The sequence below is a fragment of the Carassius gibelio genome, chromosome B3 (genome assembly GCF_023724105.1).
Source record: "Carassius gibelio isolate Cgi1373 ecotype wild population from Czech Republic chromosome B3, carGib1.2-hapl.c, whole genome shotgun sequence".
Classification (NCBI taxonomy): Eukaryota; Metazoa; Chordata; class Actinopteri; order Cypriniformes; family Cyprinidae; genus Carassius; species Carassius gibelio.
This window is the reverse complement of record NC_068398.1, coordinates 49265962-49282717: the sequence shown is the minus strand read 5'-3', so window position 1 is coordinate 49282717 and position 16756 is coordinate 49265962. Positions and strand designations below refer to the sequence as shown.

Here is a 16756-nt window from a genome sequence, read left to right as displayed (position 1 = left end):
ATCAACTCTTCGTCGATCCACTGACAGAAGCCGCTGCAGAAGCTGATGTTATCCAGCCACGCAGCCGCTTCTGTCTCATTAGACACGGACTCAGATGCTGAACACATCGTGACGCTGAGAGTGAGTGGACAAACTCTCGAGTGTTTAGTAGACTTTAGTCTGTACACTGTGTGTGTTGTGTCTGCAGACTTTCGTATCTAGATCTTCTCTAGCACTCAAACTCGCTCAGATTCTCATTGTCTCTGACTGAAGACAGTCTGCGAGCGCGCGGTTATAAGGGACTGTCGAGTGATGTCACAATGCACCAACGTTCCAAAATGGAACGCCGCAGAGCGCGAGTCTCGAGCGCATTTTTTAAAAACCTTTTAGTTTCATTTTTAACACCGTAAAAATCTCATAACTCAAACTTCCTAAACATATGCCTGTTTATTTAAAGCCAGAATGTTCCCAGATAGCAAAATACACTCGACCAAGTTCACGTTAGATTCTCGCCTGTCGCTGTTCTGTCGGTGTGTCAGATTTTACTACCATAGGGAAAATTTTGAGCTATATCTATCAATCTATCCTTCCTCATCAATAAATCCTACCGCGGATTACTGCTTCAATCCTGTGATTGTAACTTTTCCGAAAATTCTTATTAGGCAATGGTTTAGAGTAGACTATTTACAGTGGCAATAACATCATCAGACTGTCCTACAAAAATTCAATAAACATGTAAGATGATTTTACAGTGCAAAATATCTCATCAGACTGTGCTGCCACTGTACAATAAACATGTAGGATGATTTTTGTTTTAATCTGTAGCTCCTGGACATATGTTACAAACTCACCCTAAAAACAGATGATAATATTTAGAATTTTATTCAATTTTTAAAGATTAGTTTTACTGAGATTATGTATAATAATGCAGAATAATATGAACAAGATGAAAAAGAGAAAAATTAATTTATTCATAAATTGATTGGTGATAAAGTTCAAAATCATACAACACAGAGGCACAGAATACAAATTATGCAAAACAACATCACACTGAAAAAAATAATTCATTGGATTTACTTTTATTTTTAAACTGCACCAAAGTTATTTCCAACATTACTTTTGTGCTTAAAAATACAGAATTTTATATTACTCTTTACATACTTAAAAATGTTTTACCATCAATGCCAGGAAAATAAATTCATGCTCAAAATCTTCATATGATTCAGCATTGAAGATCTCTTAAAAGCACTGTCAATATCTCGTCTCCATCTCGTGACCATTTTGTTACACCCCTAGTTATAAAGATCCAAGTCCCTCTGGCATATGTGCTTTTGCATGAAGAAGCAGCAGACACACAAATGTTTTCTTTGGTTAACTGAAATACCAGTACATGTGTTATTACAGGGACAGTTAAGTATCTTAAAATGTACAAAAATTAAATTTCCACTGCCTGCCTACCAGGAAGCAAATGATACACAGTTACTTTAAGTTTGTAACTTTTGCGTTGCCAAATTGCTGGATGGTAGTTGTGCTTTCTTATACACTAATCATGGAAGAAAGAGACAAGCCTGGGCTGTGTTACACTGTTAAAAAATTACTGTAAATTTTACAGTAAAATACTGGCAGCAGGGTTGCCAGCCAGGTACTGTAAATTTTACAGTAGTCGTACTGTAATTTAATTTACAGATTTTTCCTGTATTCTCAATTACAGTAAAATTCTGTAAATTAAATTACAGTAAGACTACTGTCAAATTTACAGTAACTGGCTGGCAACCCTGCTGCCAGTATTTTACTGTAAAATTTACAGTAATTTTTTTATATTTTGTATACTGTGTATTTGCTATATTTAAAGTATGTAAAATGATAGCATACAATATATTTTCCCTATTGCTGACTTAACTTTAACTGCATAAAGTGTTATATTATGCATAACTTAATTCACCAAAAAAATATAAAAAAATAACATTTTTAAAATCTAAAAAAAAACTGGTCAAAATGTTATATATCACTTTCAAATTTACATAAAAAAATGACATAAAAAGTATATTATTTTGAACTCATTTTTATTTATTTTAAAATTATTTCTTTTTTTTTTAAATGGATATGAAATTTTGGCATGATTTCTTTTTTATTACTTGGAACATAATGGCCATCATGGACCTTGACACAAAGAAATATTCAAACTGCGTTATAACCGAAACATGACCAACATGGTCATATTAAAACAGTTCACCCAAAAGTGAAAATTCTGTCATTTCTCACCCTCATGTCATTCCACACCCTTAAAACCTTTGTTCATCTTCACAACACACATTAAGATATTTTTTATAAAACCTGATGGCCCAGTGATGCCTACATTGCTAGCAAGATCATTTCCCTTTCCAATGCCCAGAAAGGTACTAAAAACATATTTAAAACAGTTTATGTGACTACAGTGGTTCAACCTTAGTGTAATGAAGCAATGAAAATACTTTTTGTGTGCCAAAAAACTAAATAATGACTATTCAACAGTATCTCGTGATGGATGACACTGCTTCATGAAGCTTCAAAGCTTTATTAATCTTTCAGTTCAAATCAGAGCATATCAAACTGCCAAAGTCACATGATTTCAGTAAATGAGGCTTCGTTACGTCATAAGTGTTTTGAAATTTCAATGGTTCGTGTGACTTTTGCAGTTTGATACACGTTCTGAGCAAATGATTTGAAACAAAAGATTCGTAAAGCTTCTAAGCTTCATGAAGCAGTGTTTTGAGATCGCCCATCACTAGATATAGTTGAATAAAATCGTTGTTTTGGGAGATGGGGGTGGGGGGGGGGGGGGTTGGCAAAAAAAGTATTCTCGTCGCTTTATAATATTTAGGTTGAACAACTGTAGTCACATGAATTGTTTTAAATGTTTTAGAGGCTTTCTGGGCATTGAAAAAAAGAAATGATCTTGCTAGAAATGCACGCTTCACTGAGCCACATCTTATTATGTGAGGATGAACGAAGATCTTACGGGTGTGAAACGACATAAGTAATTATTGACTTAATTTTCATTTTTGGGTGAACTAATCCTTTAAAAACCACAAAGACATTTTCAGATAGCTATCATCATTAAGGAATAGACCAATATTGCCAAACAAGTCATACAAAAAAAAAGTGATGCATGACTGACCGGAAGGAGCCGCGCACTTGCAGAAGTCATACAAACTTTCCATCAAACAGATAAAAATCAACCAAATAACAATTATGCTCCAGATGAAGTTCCATCCCAGGATTCAAAGTGTGACTAGAAATATTGAAAAGAGTAAAGAGGACAATACATTAGATATATTACAAAACATAATAATACTTTCAGAAACAAATAGGGGGAGGACAGATACAGTCAGAGACAGATACAGGGATGAGAGGTACAGTCAGAGAGAGACAGAGGGATGAGAGGTACAGTCAAAGGCAGATAGAGAACAATAAAAGGAAGACGCAATCTTGGTGTGTGTGTATCCTTACATTTCAGAAATTCCATTGGAATTTGCACAGAAGAGTGGCAACATGTGGGTTGACTGCCACACATTTTCTTCTGTATCACTTGTCCTGTTTTTATTTCGATGGCACTTTTCCCTTGGCTTTGGGTCCTCTCTCTGGATTTATGCCCACAAAGCACCTAAAGGGTCATGAAACAGACAATATGTAATTAAGAGCGGTTTTAGGACCTCCAAGAAAGTTGGAGATGTCCACTAATAATAAAAAAAAACATATTTAACTCAATAGCTTGCTGGTGTTAAATAGGGAGACAAATATATTCTCTTCTCGAGTTAAGACACATTGTTTTAAAGGCATCAACAGAAATAACACTGATAACATAACATTATTAAAAGGAATGTTCTGATATAACTTATCTATAAAATGCTGGTTCTGAAGTTGTTAGAATTCAACCATTACCTTTGAATGAACTCCAAGGTACACACTGCTTCCTCCTGATACTCAAGATTAAACTAGTAATAAGCAGCAAACAGAGTGGCAAGGCCGGACAGGAAACTGGGCTGAGTGCCCTCACACACCACCTCGCCTTCAATACTCAGCATCCAGTGCCCACTTGTCAAAGTGTCTCCTAAAACAATCAATATCACAATAGTAATTAATACCTATACCATTTTTTTTTTTTTTTTTTTGTATTTCAGATTTTTACATTTACATTACATACTATATTTAGTAGGGGTGGGATAAAAATGTGATTCTTAAATGTATCGCAATGCATAAGCAGACGATTCTGAACTGATTCACAAATGTCAAAAATAAATTTTCTAAACGTTAATTAATGTAATGTTGACGGAAAGTAAAAGGCGGATCTCTGAAACGCTGAAGTGCATGCCCAGACAGTCTGTGACATGCACATATTTCTTTTACTGTCTATGGTGTGTATCCACTGGCGCAGAGCAAGCGTTTTGAGACCTATAACGTTACTTGAGCGTTTTCAGTCCATTTAATGGAAGTTGAGCTTCCATAGTTGCATATGGTTTGTGGTGGATCGATTATGCAGCAAAATGCCTCCTAATGTGAAACAGACTGCAAGCACTTTGTTTTTTTCTTCCTGAACCTTCTGGTTGTTCGTTCATTTGAAATGACTCGAAAAAAGATTCGTTCATTTTGCTGAACGAGACTCAAAAGTCTGATTCGGTAAAATGATCCGAACTTCCCATCACTACAACTGATGATAAGATTCAAGTCATAGACGCAATAAAACAACTCGTTTGTTTATTGGTCAGTGTCGCGCATGATCAGTTCATTTGTTCAAGTGTCACCGCACTGATAAGGTGCCTTTGTGCACCCTGTGCCAAAATACACACAAGATTTGCCGGCCGACATAAATATAGACACATATATATAAATAGCATATTTAATAATTTCAAGGAAAACGTATTTGGTCGCCCTAAGGTAATAAATTAGGCTAACTATACAAAGCAGACTTTATATCAAACAGATTTGTTAAAGTTTTCACATTAACGTTACCTGAAGTTAGCAAATGCTCAAAAAAAATCTACATCTCACTGGTTACGTTAACCTCTTAGAAAAGCACCACTGAGAATTTATATGACACACACATCCTCCGTGAGCGACCCTGACTGACCGCGAGGCTTTAGAAACGCGTTTTATTTCGGCGCCCGTGTTAACAGATGACTGCATGTGCAAAGTTGTTTTACATCATAAAATAATCACGACGAAGTGTGCTGATAAACACTAAGTTACAGTGAATATAAACTATTAGCACTGAAACATGTCATTCATAACGAAGGATTCCAGAGATTTTCTGTCCATGGCTGCTATAGCGCCGGGGGATGTGTGAAATCCTACCGCGACCGCGCTACTGAAACCCCGCGCAATTCTGCCTCGCGCCCCGCGGACGGATGATGCTTGAATCTGGGGTTACCAATATAATCCGCGAATGTAGATGCATTCATATACTATAAACTACCAAACAAGAAATATAAAAAACTGAAGTCACTTACCACAGTTGTGAATCACTCCTCTTGTCTTTAACGTTAATCTCCTCGACCGTTGACGATGCGGCTCCGAAGATTTGAAATTTACAGCAAAATTCTGTAAATTTGAGTCAGACCTACACGTGACCCCAGAATGCATTGCAGTTTACAGCAATATGCTATATTATTAAAAAACAGTCCGCGGCTGTAAAATAATGCTGTAATTTTTACAGCAATTCATTACAGTGTAGGTGAGGGATTCCCTGCAAGGTAAATGTAAACAATACCGCAGTCGAGCCGCGGCAGGGACCTGGCTCTTTTGAATAGAAATGCGGCAGTGTATGCCGTAACATGGATCAGAAGTGCCCAACACTTGCAGTTTGTGTCCATCTTTTTCTTAAGTTGAGAGGTGATCCAAATAAAATGTAACTGCTTTTGCAGCTTTTCTATGGGGGAGTTGTGGTGTGAGTCGCTTATGTTGGTCTGTTGTTTTGCCCTCCAGGTCACCGTGCATGTCACATGACTGAAAACTATGAATTGCACCTTTTTTTTTTTTTTTAAGTAGGCTTCAGTAGGGCAGTACTGTCTGATCTGAGCCTAACAATGTTAGTTTATTACTTCACTATACACTCACCACATACTCCTGCACGAGATGATCAGGATCCTCGTGTAGGTTGATGCAGAATCCTTTGATGACACATTCCCAACCAGCATCAATGTCATCCTTAGAGAATAAAACAAAGCATATGACTGCATTTTAACACAAAGCTGTTCCAAATTACAGATAGTTGTTTTATTTGAATGCAAAGGTAAATCCATTTCATCATCAATTGACTACCAATGGACATAACACATAGGTTTGTTTGATTTGTTTTCCTAATAATAAATTACAGTAGAAAACAATACAAATTTTCAAATAATAACTCTGTACTCTTAGCTTGATTTATACTTTTGCTAGCCTGTTTGGCTGGCAAAAGTCGACACAATGGAAGCTGTATTGCTACCACCAACTAGCGTTTTGGTGGTGTAATTGCAGAAACCAACACACAAGTATAAATGTATGCCTACGTAGACTTGATGCAGTATAAATTAAACTTAACTCAAATAATTATTTTGATGACCAGATTTACTTGAATACAGGTTTTGCCTACTCTACCCACCTCTGCCAACCTTTCCAACATGGGGAAAAATGCGACTGAAAGTTAGTTCGAATTCTTAGCGTCACCATGGCAGACATGTCTCTCATCTTCTTTCCCTGCTGCCCCGATCTCTTCTCAAATACCTTCAGCAAATTTGCAGTGAAAACGTCCAATTGTGAGAGGAACCTTGACTGTAGAGGCATGGTGGTGATCCGTTTAAACTCTACATTTGAAAATATTAGTATCTGAAACATTAGTACAGGGACATGCATACAATATATTAGTTAGATCTAAAACGGAGGTTGGGAAGAAATATAATTTAAATGTGGTTCAACTGAATTCAACGAAACAAATGTAAAGTTATTATGTCATTATTTCTTAGCTGCAATAATCCCTCTATTTGTATTTATATTTTCATGCTTCTTTTCCTTATAGAAATTTCATTTTTAAGAGTAGATCAAATGCAGTATTTCCAAACATGAATGTAATAAACTATTTAGGCCCACCACACTTTCACATCATACATACTACAATACATAAACCTCTGTAAGCATTTAAATAAGCCTGCAAGCCACATCATTGCATGCAAAGTGGAGCCAAGTGTTAGTCTAACCTTAATCTACACACTCTAATCTCTTTTTTACTTGCCTCCATTAAATCAAAGAGAGCTGGCCGTCTCTCTTGAAAGTCACTGATCATCGGAGCAAATCGTACTATTTCTTTTTGTCCATTTTAGCCCTAATTGTCTCTCTTTTATTACGCTGTTTGATATCTGAAATGAGTTCAACCCTAATCGTCTCCAGGGACTCTTCACACTCCCCAAGTAGATAGGAGGGATAGTAGGCCACTTCACCCCTCTTTGGTTTCTTAACGTCAAAGGCAGGACTATGTTTATCATCAGGTTTATGTTTCAAAACATTTACACAAACTCCAGGACATCCTACTTTCCGGAGATGTGTGTGGTAGTTGGACAACTTGTATTTGAGGCTGGTCTTCCATCCTCCATAGCCAGTACACTGTCAGAAAAAATGTGCAAAATTTGTACCTTTAGAGGTACAATGGCTTGTCACTGGGGCAGTACCCTCAAGGGGTACACCTGTTGTACCCTTTCATATTGGTACGTATCTGTACCCTTTCAGTATGTACCTTTCAAAGGCAAATATGTACCTCTGTGGACTAAATTGTACCTTATAGTGCTATGGTACCATAATGTACCTTTAAAAAAGGTGCAAATTTGTTCTTTTAAGGGTACTGCCCCAGTGCCAAGCCTTTTGTACCCTTTGATGGCAAATTTGTACTAGATACAGCACATTAAAAGACCAGTATACTGTTTATCACATTTATTAAACATTCAAAACAATTAAAATTCTGACATTTTTCACAGTATGAATGGTTTAAGCTTCATCACAGTGTCACAACAGGATGCATATATTTACAATCATTAGCAATTTTACAATAATGAAAAATCTATATTTTTCCTTCAGTTCACACTGCATTCATTGTAACTATAACCTTAACATTTGATCAATTGTAAACAGTACATAGCATTTCATTAACCATTTTTTTAAACCATGAAATAAAACATGTGAAATTAACAACAGCAGCACTAGACCATTATTACATTATTTTAAGTACATATTACTACTGCATTCTACATTTTCTAAAAACAGTTTTGAACATCAAGAATTTTAAAGCAATCTTTTTTCCAACAGTACCCATTTCAGTAAGTGCAACTGTATACTCTTGAAACATTTAATCTCAAACACATTTCATCAAAAACCGTATTACACATTTAATTTTTAAACTTTTTAAACATTCTTGAGGACCACAAACAATTTGTCATCAGCAGAGTACTTGTCAAGGGCCTGAAAGTCCATCTCTTGCCCTGGTTTCATTACACTCCATTCCAAGTCAACTTTTACTGTGTATGCATGAAAGTGTCAATCACATGACATCGTATTTAATTTGGAAAGACATAGGAATTTCCTCTGCATGGACATAGTCAACTATGAATACGTCTTTTAAAGCATACTGTACTTCACACTGTCAACAGTCACATTTGAAACACACTGAATGTTGAAATCCTCATCACCATGTATATTTGAAAGAATTTTCCATAGGTCTAAACGGAGCGATGACAACGGTGTCTCTATACTCCTACCTACTACCATCTCAAACTCATCAAGGATATTGTGCTGGGAAAATTCCCAGCATTGTTTCATCTGGTTCCTCTCACTTAAGGTTTTGGAAATGTTAATGACATTTCTTAAAATACTGATGCTTAGCCTCGAAACGCATGCACCAAAGTAAACGCAAAGGTCCAAACATTGATGTTAGTCTCGAGTATTGTGTCAAAAAATGACACTTGGGTGTAACAACATCCCCAAAAACATCACTTAGCTGTGTCAGAAACTCAAAAACAAGTGTATCTAACATTGCTAGGTTTTCCCTTTTCACTCTTGGGGCAATCACAATGTCAACAATGTCACAACATAACAAGAAAACATTCCAATGTTTAATATTGGAAGGAATACGGTGTGCCATTAAAAAAGGCAAAATCCTAAACAAAAACCACTTTTGTGAAGCAGACCCAGCAATTCCAGATTTGTGTAAAGTTCGCTCTGACAACTGCACTGGTTTGTTTTTCTTGTCATTTTGACCAATGGAGAGTTGCTGAAGTTCATCATTTAACTCTTGAATAGTAATGTGTTTTTCTTTGTGAGCCCAGCTCAGAACTAGCTTTATTACAAGAGGAATGACTCCTTCTAACAAATCGTGCATTATATCAGGCGGAAATGCCTGTGTCACGTCAAAATAGTTTAGCTCATTAAATGGTGAAGTATAGTTTACACCATATATTCTTTGATCCTCTGTGGTTTCAATGCATGTTAGATGGTACTGATGTACCTCTGGGGTTCTTAAAACAAAATCACTCTCTCTGAATTTCTCTTTTATTTCTTTGTGGGTTGCCATGTAATAGCGACAAACTTGAGCAGAGTTAAATGACATTGTAAAACCAGCTAACATATGTGCTGAAAGATTGTCTGCTTAAAATGTTGCTAGTGCAGCATGAATAGTCTTCTCAATCCCATCTACAGTTACCACAAACCCCTCACTTTCAAGTTTTTTAAGATCGTCTAACATTGGTTTTAAGATGGTTGCTAAACCACAGCTTTTTACAAACGTTTGTCGTACTAATAAAGCCAGATGGATGTGCTTCAGTTTTGAGCGATGTTTAAGGTTGCCTACTGAATAATAAAAAGCGCAAAGCTTGTGCTTGGTTTTCTTTGAACCTAGAGGATTCACAACTTCAAATTCATCTTCATAAAAATTAAAATCCCGTTAAAGTCCGTAAAAAATTAAAGTCCGTAAAATGTATCCCTTCTTCAACTCCTATTCCCCTGCACACCTCCACGCCATCCACTTTGACAAAGACTTGAACCCTCTTGGAGAAAGCCATTTTCCAGTCAGTTTCTTCCAACTGTATGGTTGGGTATGGAGTATCTGCATCACACTGTGAAATGAAAAGAAAAAAAAAGTGTTAACATCTATCAGTAAAACAATGCAACATCTGTCAGAAATGCATAACTGGACATGTACCAGAGCATTACAAAGTGAGAGTTAAACAGTTTCATACCTCTTCCAGTCTGATAAAGCTCTCAACTTTCTCTTTAAAGATGTGGGGCAGCAGAATCAGTGCTCCACAAAAGTCAGAATCTATTGTAAAATAAAATAATTAAGTCATGGCCAATAATTACATAAAAAAAAAAAAAAAATATATATATATATATATATATATATATATATATATATATATATATATATATATATATATATATAATAATAATATCCAGCACAGGAAAACACAAGCTTCTCTGCTATCTTCATGTGCTATCGGAAATTTCCTATTTTAAACTCATAAAGTCATGATTATGAGCTTATTGCATTCTTTTCTGTTAAAGAATAACAGTGTAAAATATATAATGCTTCATATACATTTAAGATTTCTTTATGATCTTTAATGGCGCTTGTCCTAAGTTTAAAATCATTGGTGTACTCGTAAGCCAATCACATAATGTTTGGTTATAACGTGTGTTATGCTCCGGCTTAGCTGCCTCAAACTTCCACTGTAAAGACAGGTATGTTGCGTGAGTTATTCCATAACGGACACAAACAGTTCTGTCGCTGAAGAACTGAAATGTAAACAAAGGAATTATGATCCATATTACAACGTTATTGCTTCGTTGGACTAAACGTCCTCCATGAGATGTCGTTCAGTGGACCCTTAACATCTTAACCAAACCGGGATTTACAGCTGTGGATGTGTTTATAACTCATTATTATGACGGATCTGGTATGTACAGCGTTTCTAATGTTCATGTTTTTATGTGTACTGTTAAACAAATGCAACAAATAGAGTCTTTATAAGCTTTCCATTGAAAAACACCAATCTGTCGTCGATGCTTGAGGCTTGGATCTTTAAAATGATATATAGTTTGTCAAGATTAATTTTTTCCCATTTAATCTATTCGTAAACACTGACAGGTTAAAGTCCAACAACCTAATATTGGAGATAAATGAACACGTTAAATATAAAGTATTCAAAACAGTTAAGTTCATATATTTGAAGTAAAGTTTTATTGAACTAATGCATCAGTCATACAGTGCTCCGGACTGCGCGCCTCATGATGAGACCAACGCATCGCCACAGAAACAAGAATTAGATGCATTCTAACATAACTGTGCCATTAAACTCGGTTAATGAGGGCTCGTTTAAAATATTGCATATATATAGGCCGTTCAGATTACTTGTTAAAGTGCAATTAAATACCTTATATCTGCAGACAATGCACGTCTGTTTGAGGATGGAGACTTCACCGACTACCGGCTCAAATCTTTGCGCGCGTGTTTGAAAAATGTGGTGCTGGGGCCCTATTTTAACGATCTGAAACGCAAGTGTCAAAGCGCGAAGCGCAAGTAACTTTGTGGGCGGGTCTCGGCGCTGTTGCTATTTTCCCGGCGGGATAAATGGCTCTTGCGCCCGGCGCAAATCTAAAGTGGGTTGGTCTGAAGTAGCTTCATTATTCATAGGTGTGGTTTGGGCGTAACGTGAAATAAACCAATCAGAGCGTCATCCAACATTCCCTTTAAAAGCAGGTGCGCAAGTTCCATTATGGATTGCTATTATTATGGCGTATTTACCAGGCGCACGCCAGGAGCGGTTCACAGCCGAGGAGACTGATGTTCTTGTAAGAGCAGTGAAAGACAGAGAAGTTGTGTTGTATGGGGATGGGAGAAACCCACCCAAAATTGCGTCGGTTAAACAGGCGTGGGAGGAAATAGCCACAATTGTTTCATCGATTTATTTTCCTGGTTCTTGACGGACAAACATATTTGTCAGATGTCCTCATATACATATATGTCTTGCCACTATAGGGCAAACAGGTCTGATCCTTAATTACTACAATTAGCCTGAATAATTTGTAAGCTAGATTTATGCCTATTTTTTCACATCTTCGTGGCACACCACAATGATTTCTGTCATCTCACGTGTTAATATTTTTTAGTGTAACAATTTATGATTTGCAAAAATAACTGTTGCATCTGTGTAGATTACATGAATTGTATGCGCGTTGTGCACGCTATACATTATGGTCAAGCATGCGCCCTTAAAATAGCAGAATGAACAACGCGCAACGCGCCACTGACTTTAGACTAGGTTTTTTCTGGTCAGTGGCGCAATTGTTTAATGAAACAGCAAAATAGCACCAGGGATTGTTTGCGCCGGAACACGCCTCCTTTTTTGCGCTGAACCGCCCAGGGAGCGCAAGTTCATTCACTAGTTTAGCGACGTGCTTCTGTGGAGGGAAAAGCGCGCTTTGCGCGGGTGCAAAATAGGAATGACACATGCGTCTGTGTACAAAGTCAATTGCGCTGGGTGCAAGATAGGGCCCCTGAAGTGAAATAGCGGTGCAGTTTGATAGCCAAATTATAATAAGCCACCTTATAATAATAATGATAATAATCAATATTTAATACATTAATAGGAGAATGAGCCTAATATTGCCTTGACTATTGACAGACATCTGCTATCTATTATCGTTAATACACAATACTATCATCTATCGGCACAATCCTAAATTGTATACTAAATTGTGAGCATTTTCATCGAAACTTTTTTCTTTTTACTGTGGCTCTAATAAAGTCTGTATGCTTCACCCCAGCCGGCACCCCAGTTGAAACAACGTCAGGTACCATGGTTGAATCAACGTTGAAAAACCTTTCGATTTTGCAAATTGGATCAACGTTGAAATCACGACGTGGATTCACCGTTGAAATCGCGACGCTGTTTCACCGTCTTACCTGCATTACGGGTGAATTAGGGTCGTGCTGCAGCCCTGGGATGAAAGCTGAATGAGGTGTTGATTTCGAAAAGTTAATCAGCGTTGATAACACGACGTTGTTTCCCCGTCGTACCTTGCACCGTGTGTAAATACACCTAGATCCTAGTGGGCATTTAGATCAACAAGGTACATGCAAGGCTAAAAATCTAATGACTGGCAGCAATGGCTTTACAAACAACTTCAATAAACTACCACATGCTCAAAATTGTCAAACAGCAGTTTAATTTTGGAAACATACTATATAAAACAGATGAAAATAATCCCACACTTTATTATGCAGAGTATGCATGGAGGTAATGCTAAAAACATGTAGGAGAACAATCCAAATACAATAATATTTAAAGGTTTTTGTGAAATAATTTGGCACATAAATGCATATTTTTTTGCAGCACTTACAAGACAAACCCTTGTACCTTTATGACTGAAACCAGTGGATCTTTTATTTTGGTGGAAACCTACAGTTTCTGTCAAAAACATGTTTTAGTAATGTGTCTCATTACAAGAGTTGTGTACATTTGTGCAGTGAAAATGTGTTGAACAGTTCGAGAAGGGAACCTTCCACCAGTTGATTTCTAATGGGAACCCCCCCGGACTGTGTCTTCTTTACCGTGGGGAATGCAGAATGAGATTTCTACCGCAGGGCACTCTAAAATGTTAGAACCAGCAGCCTTAGTGTATACAGTGTGGTTGTGCTTCGGGTGATCCTTGAAAGTGTCCCAGCGCTAGGTCCTTTCTGACGCCGTCCCCTCCACTCTCTCCCACTTGTGCACTTTCTGTACCGTCCTGTATAAACATTTACATTTAATCATTAAACAGACAAATTTATCCAAAGCGACTTACAAATGAGAAGAACAGAAGCAGTCAGGTGTACAAGAGAACAACAACAGAATACAAGTGCCATGACAAGTGTCAGTTAGTCTAGTTTTCAATATGAAAGACAAGAAAAGAAGGAAAAGTGCTAGCATTAGTTGGTTAAGTTCTGGTGAAAAAGATGAGTCTTAAGATGTTTCTTGAAAATGAGTAAAGACTCAGCAGTTCGGATTGAGATTGGGAGGTCATTCCACCAGCTGGGCACAGTCCAGGAAAAGATCCGTGAGGGTTATTGTGAACTTCTTTGGGATGGCACCACAAGGCGTCGTTCACTTGCAGAGGGCAAACTTCTGGAGGGAACATAAGATTTAACCAGTTTGTTTAGATATGTTCACAATGTTTGACAATAACTTTGATATTGTGAAATATATTTAACTGAAAACTGAATGCAAAATAAATCACACAATATTTTCACTTTACAGTTCAGTAACAGTGAGGTTGGAAACAAAGTGGACAACACTATTCATTAAACACTTATTTAATGTATTCAGATGAAAATGTACAATATTAACAAATTATTCACAAGCAGTGTTTTCAGAGCCCCCAGTTACACTGTTTTAATCAGAACACTAACATTGCAGTGTAGTAAAACAAGTCAAATCAAATTCAGTAAATTTTTATTAAACTAAGCACAATCAAAACCTATCACAAAAGGTCAAAGCATCTCTAGCAGAAGTGACAGTGCAATGTAGCAGATGAACAATTTCTTACCAATGTTTAAAGAACAAGCTGGATCCTCGATGACTCTACAAGGGGAAAGAAGAAAGAGTTTACTGAAAAGTTCTTAAAAAGCAGGATTTCATATTATACCATTTCTTTAAACCATTGATCTCAAACTCAATTCCTGGAGGGCCACAGCTCTGCACAGTTTGCTCCAACCATAATCAAACACACCTGATTCAGCTAATCAAGGTCTTCAGGATTACTAGAAACTTCCAAGCAGGTGTGATTTGGAGCTGGTTGGAGCTAAACTCTGCAGAGCTGTGGCCCTCCAGGAATTGAGTTTGAGACCACTGCTTTAAACCATTGATTCTCAAACTTTTTATAAGTACCACTTCAGAAAATATTTGTTATTAAATATTAAGTTGCACCATAATGACCAACATTACATTTCAGCAGTGAAGTAGGCCAAACTATTCAGCTACAGGTCTATAGTTAAAAAATGAGGCAGTTTTATTCTAATAAGAAAATTAATTGTCAGACACTTTACCATGGTAAATACAGTTTGAACATTAACACTACAACTGTGCTTACATACACAGGTAAATGAAAAAAAAAAGTTTAAATTAAAATTTAATTTTAAATGTAATTATGTAACAAAAGTTACAAAACTGTACTGTACTTTAACTGTAACATACTTAAATGTGCAAAAAAAAAACTTACTCAAAGATTAAGTTAAAATGTATTAACATTAATTAGTTTAATTTAGTGATTCACCTGCAAAACAACTAGAGGGGGCCTGACACTTTGAGAACCATGGCTTTAAACAATCCTTTTTTATTTCTTTTTTCATTTTCATTAATTCATTAAAATTATATTATTTAAATACCGACATTTGCACTTATATGTTGCAGAAAACACTTTGAAACTATTATAAGAATACAAACATATATAACACACCTAATGCATGGGATTCATATCAGGAAAATATGGGAAAATCTCTAAAAGACAGACATTAACACATAACTCACCAGCAACACATTAGGTGAGCATCTAACTTGACCATCTGTGATAAAGCAATGCAAAAATAGACACACGGGTATTTATTTATCTGCAGGTTACATGTCCTTTAAACTACCCATTTGTAAACTCTGGTAATACTTTACTATTTTCAAAAGATAATAAAGATAAAGTTAGCGATTTTCTTACCTCATTTTGACAGGATGTTTTCAGGACCTCGCAGAACACCTGACCTTTCTTGTGTTCACAGTTTTTGTTCTCCATTGACAGGTCACGACTCAAATTCGCTCAAAATAAATAAAAAATGTACAGGCAAATATGAAATAATTCGGGACCGACCGAGCAGTCAGTTATAACGAGCAGCAGCTCACAGTTAGCCGCCTCAGTCACTCACAGAAAGACGACAACAACGGTCATATTTTTAAATGTAGAAAAGCGCGAACCGATTAATTGTCCAGTTTCCTGAATGACAGCCAGATTAACCAATCATGATAGAAGTAATAAAATAAAACTACCAATGGGAGTTGTTTCAGTGTGATAAAGCAGCGAAATGTATAGTTTTATTGTTGTTAATGATGATAATATTTAACATATACCTTTAGATTTTAGAATAGGTATCATGACTAAAATATTTTTAAATGCTATTAAAATAATAATTAATTTAAATAATTTAATATAAATAATTTAAAAGCTTGTTAACCTTTTTCTACCATTTAGCATTAAACATTTTTAACATTGTTTCATTAAAACAACTGACCTTATTTCAACCATATTTCAATGTTGAAAGTTGGTCATGTGCTGGAAGTTTTTCAACAGTTCATCTTTAAACGTTGAATCAACGTTGTTTCAACGTTGAAACCACAACTGACCTTATTTCAACCATATTTCAACATTGAAAGTTGGTCATGTGCTGGATGTTTTTCAACCATTCAGCTTTAAACGTTGAATCAACGTTGTTTCAACGTTGAAACCACAACTGACCTTATTTCAACCATATTTCAACGTTGAAGGTCGGTCATGTGCCGGCTGGGACTTATAGAGCTATAGATCGTTCTTTCCATTTGCTCCATTTTTTTAAACAATTAACTTAAAACTTATGTATGACTCATTGTTCATTCTTGAAGTAAAAAACGCAGACAGAATCACGGAGCGCGTGTGCGTGGTGAATTCAGCATCTGCCGTCTTACTAAATGAGGACGAAAACACATGAAGAACATCTCCAGAA

The 16756-nt window shown here is 36.4% G+C and overlaps 2 long non-coding RNA genes across 4 annotated transcripts; both read right to left on the bottom strand.

Moving 5' to 3' along the window:
• Positions 1 to 2959: 2959 nt before the first annotated feature.
• LOC127951875 (uncharacterized) lies at positions 2960 to 5627 on the bottom strand. Of its 3 annotated transcripts, none has more exons than XR_008152757.1 (4): positions 5466 to 5627; positions 3901 to 4069; positions 3469 to 3622; positions 2960 to 3250 (listed from the first exon to the last, which is right to left on the bottom strand). It is a non-coding gene; the product is annotated as an uncharacterized LOC127951875 (long non-coding RNA). The 3 variants fall into 3 exon arrangements; XR_008152756.1 differs by having other exon boundaries at positions 4163 to 5615; XR_008152758.1 differs by having other exon boundaries at positions 4423 to 5615.
• Positions 5628 to 13180: 7553 nt separating this feature from the next.
• Positions 13181 to 15460, bottom strand: LOC127951824 (uncharacterized). Its single transcript, XR_008152748.1, has 2 exons — positions 14563 to 15460; positions 13181 to 14141 (listed from the first exon to the last, which is right to left on the bottom strand). It is a non-coding gene; the product is annotated as an uncharacterized LOC127951824 (long non-coding RNA).
• Between the last annotated feature and the right edge of the window lie 1296 nt (positions 15461 to 16756).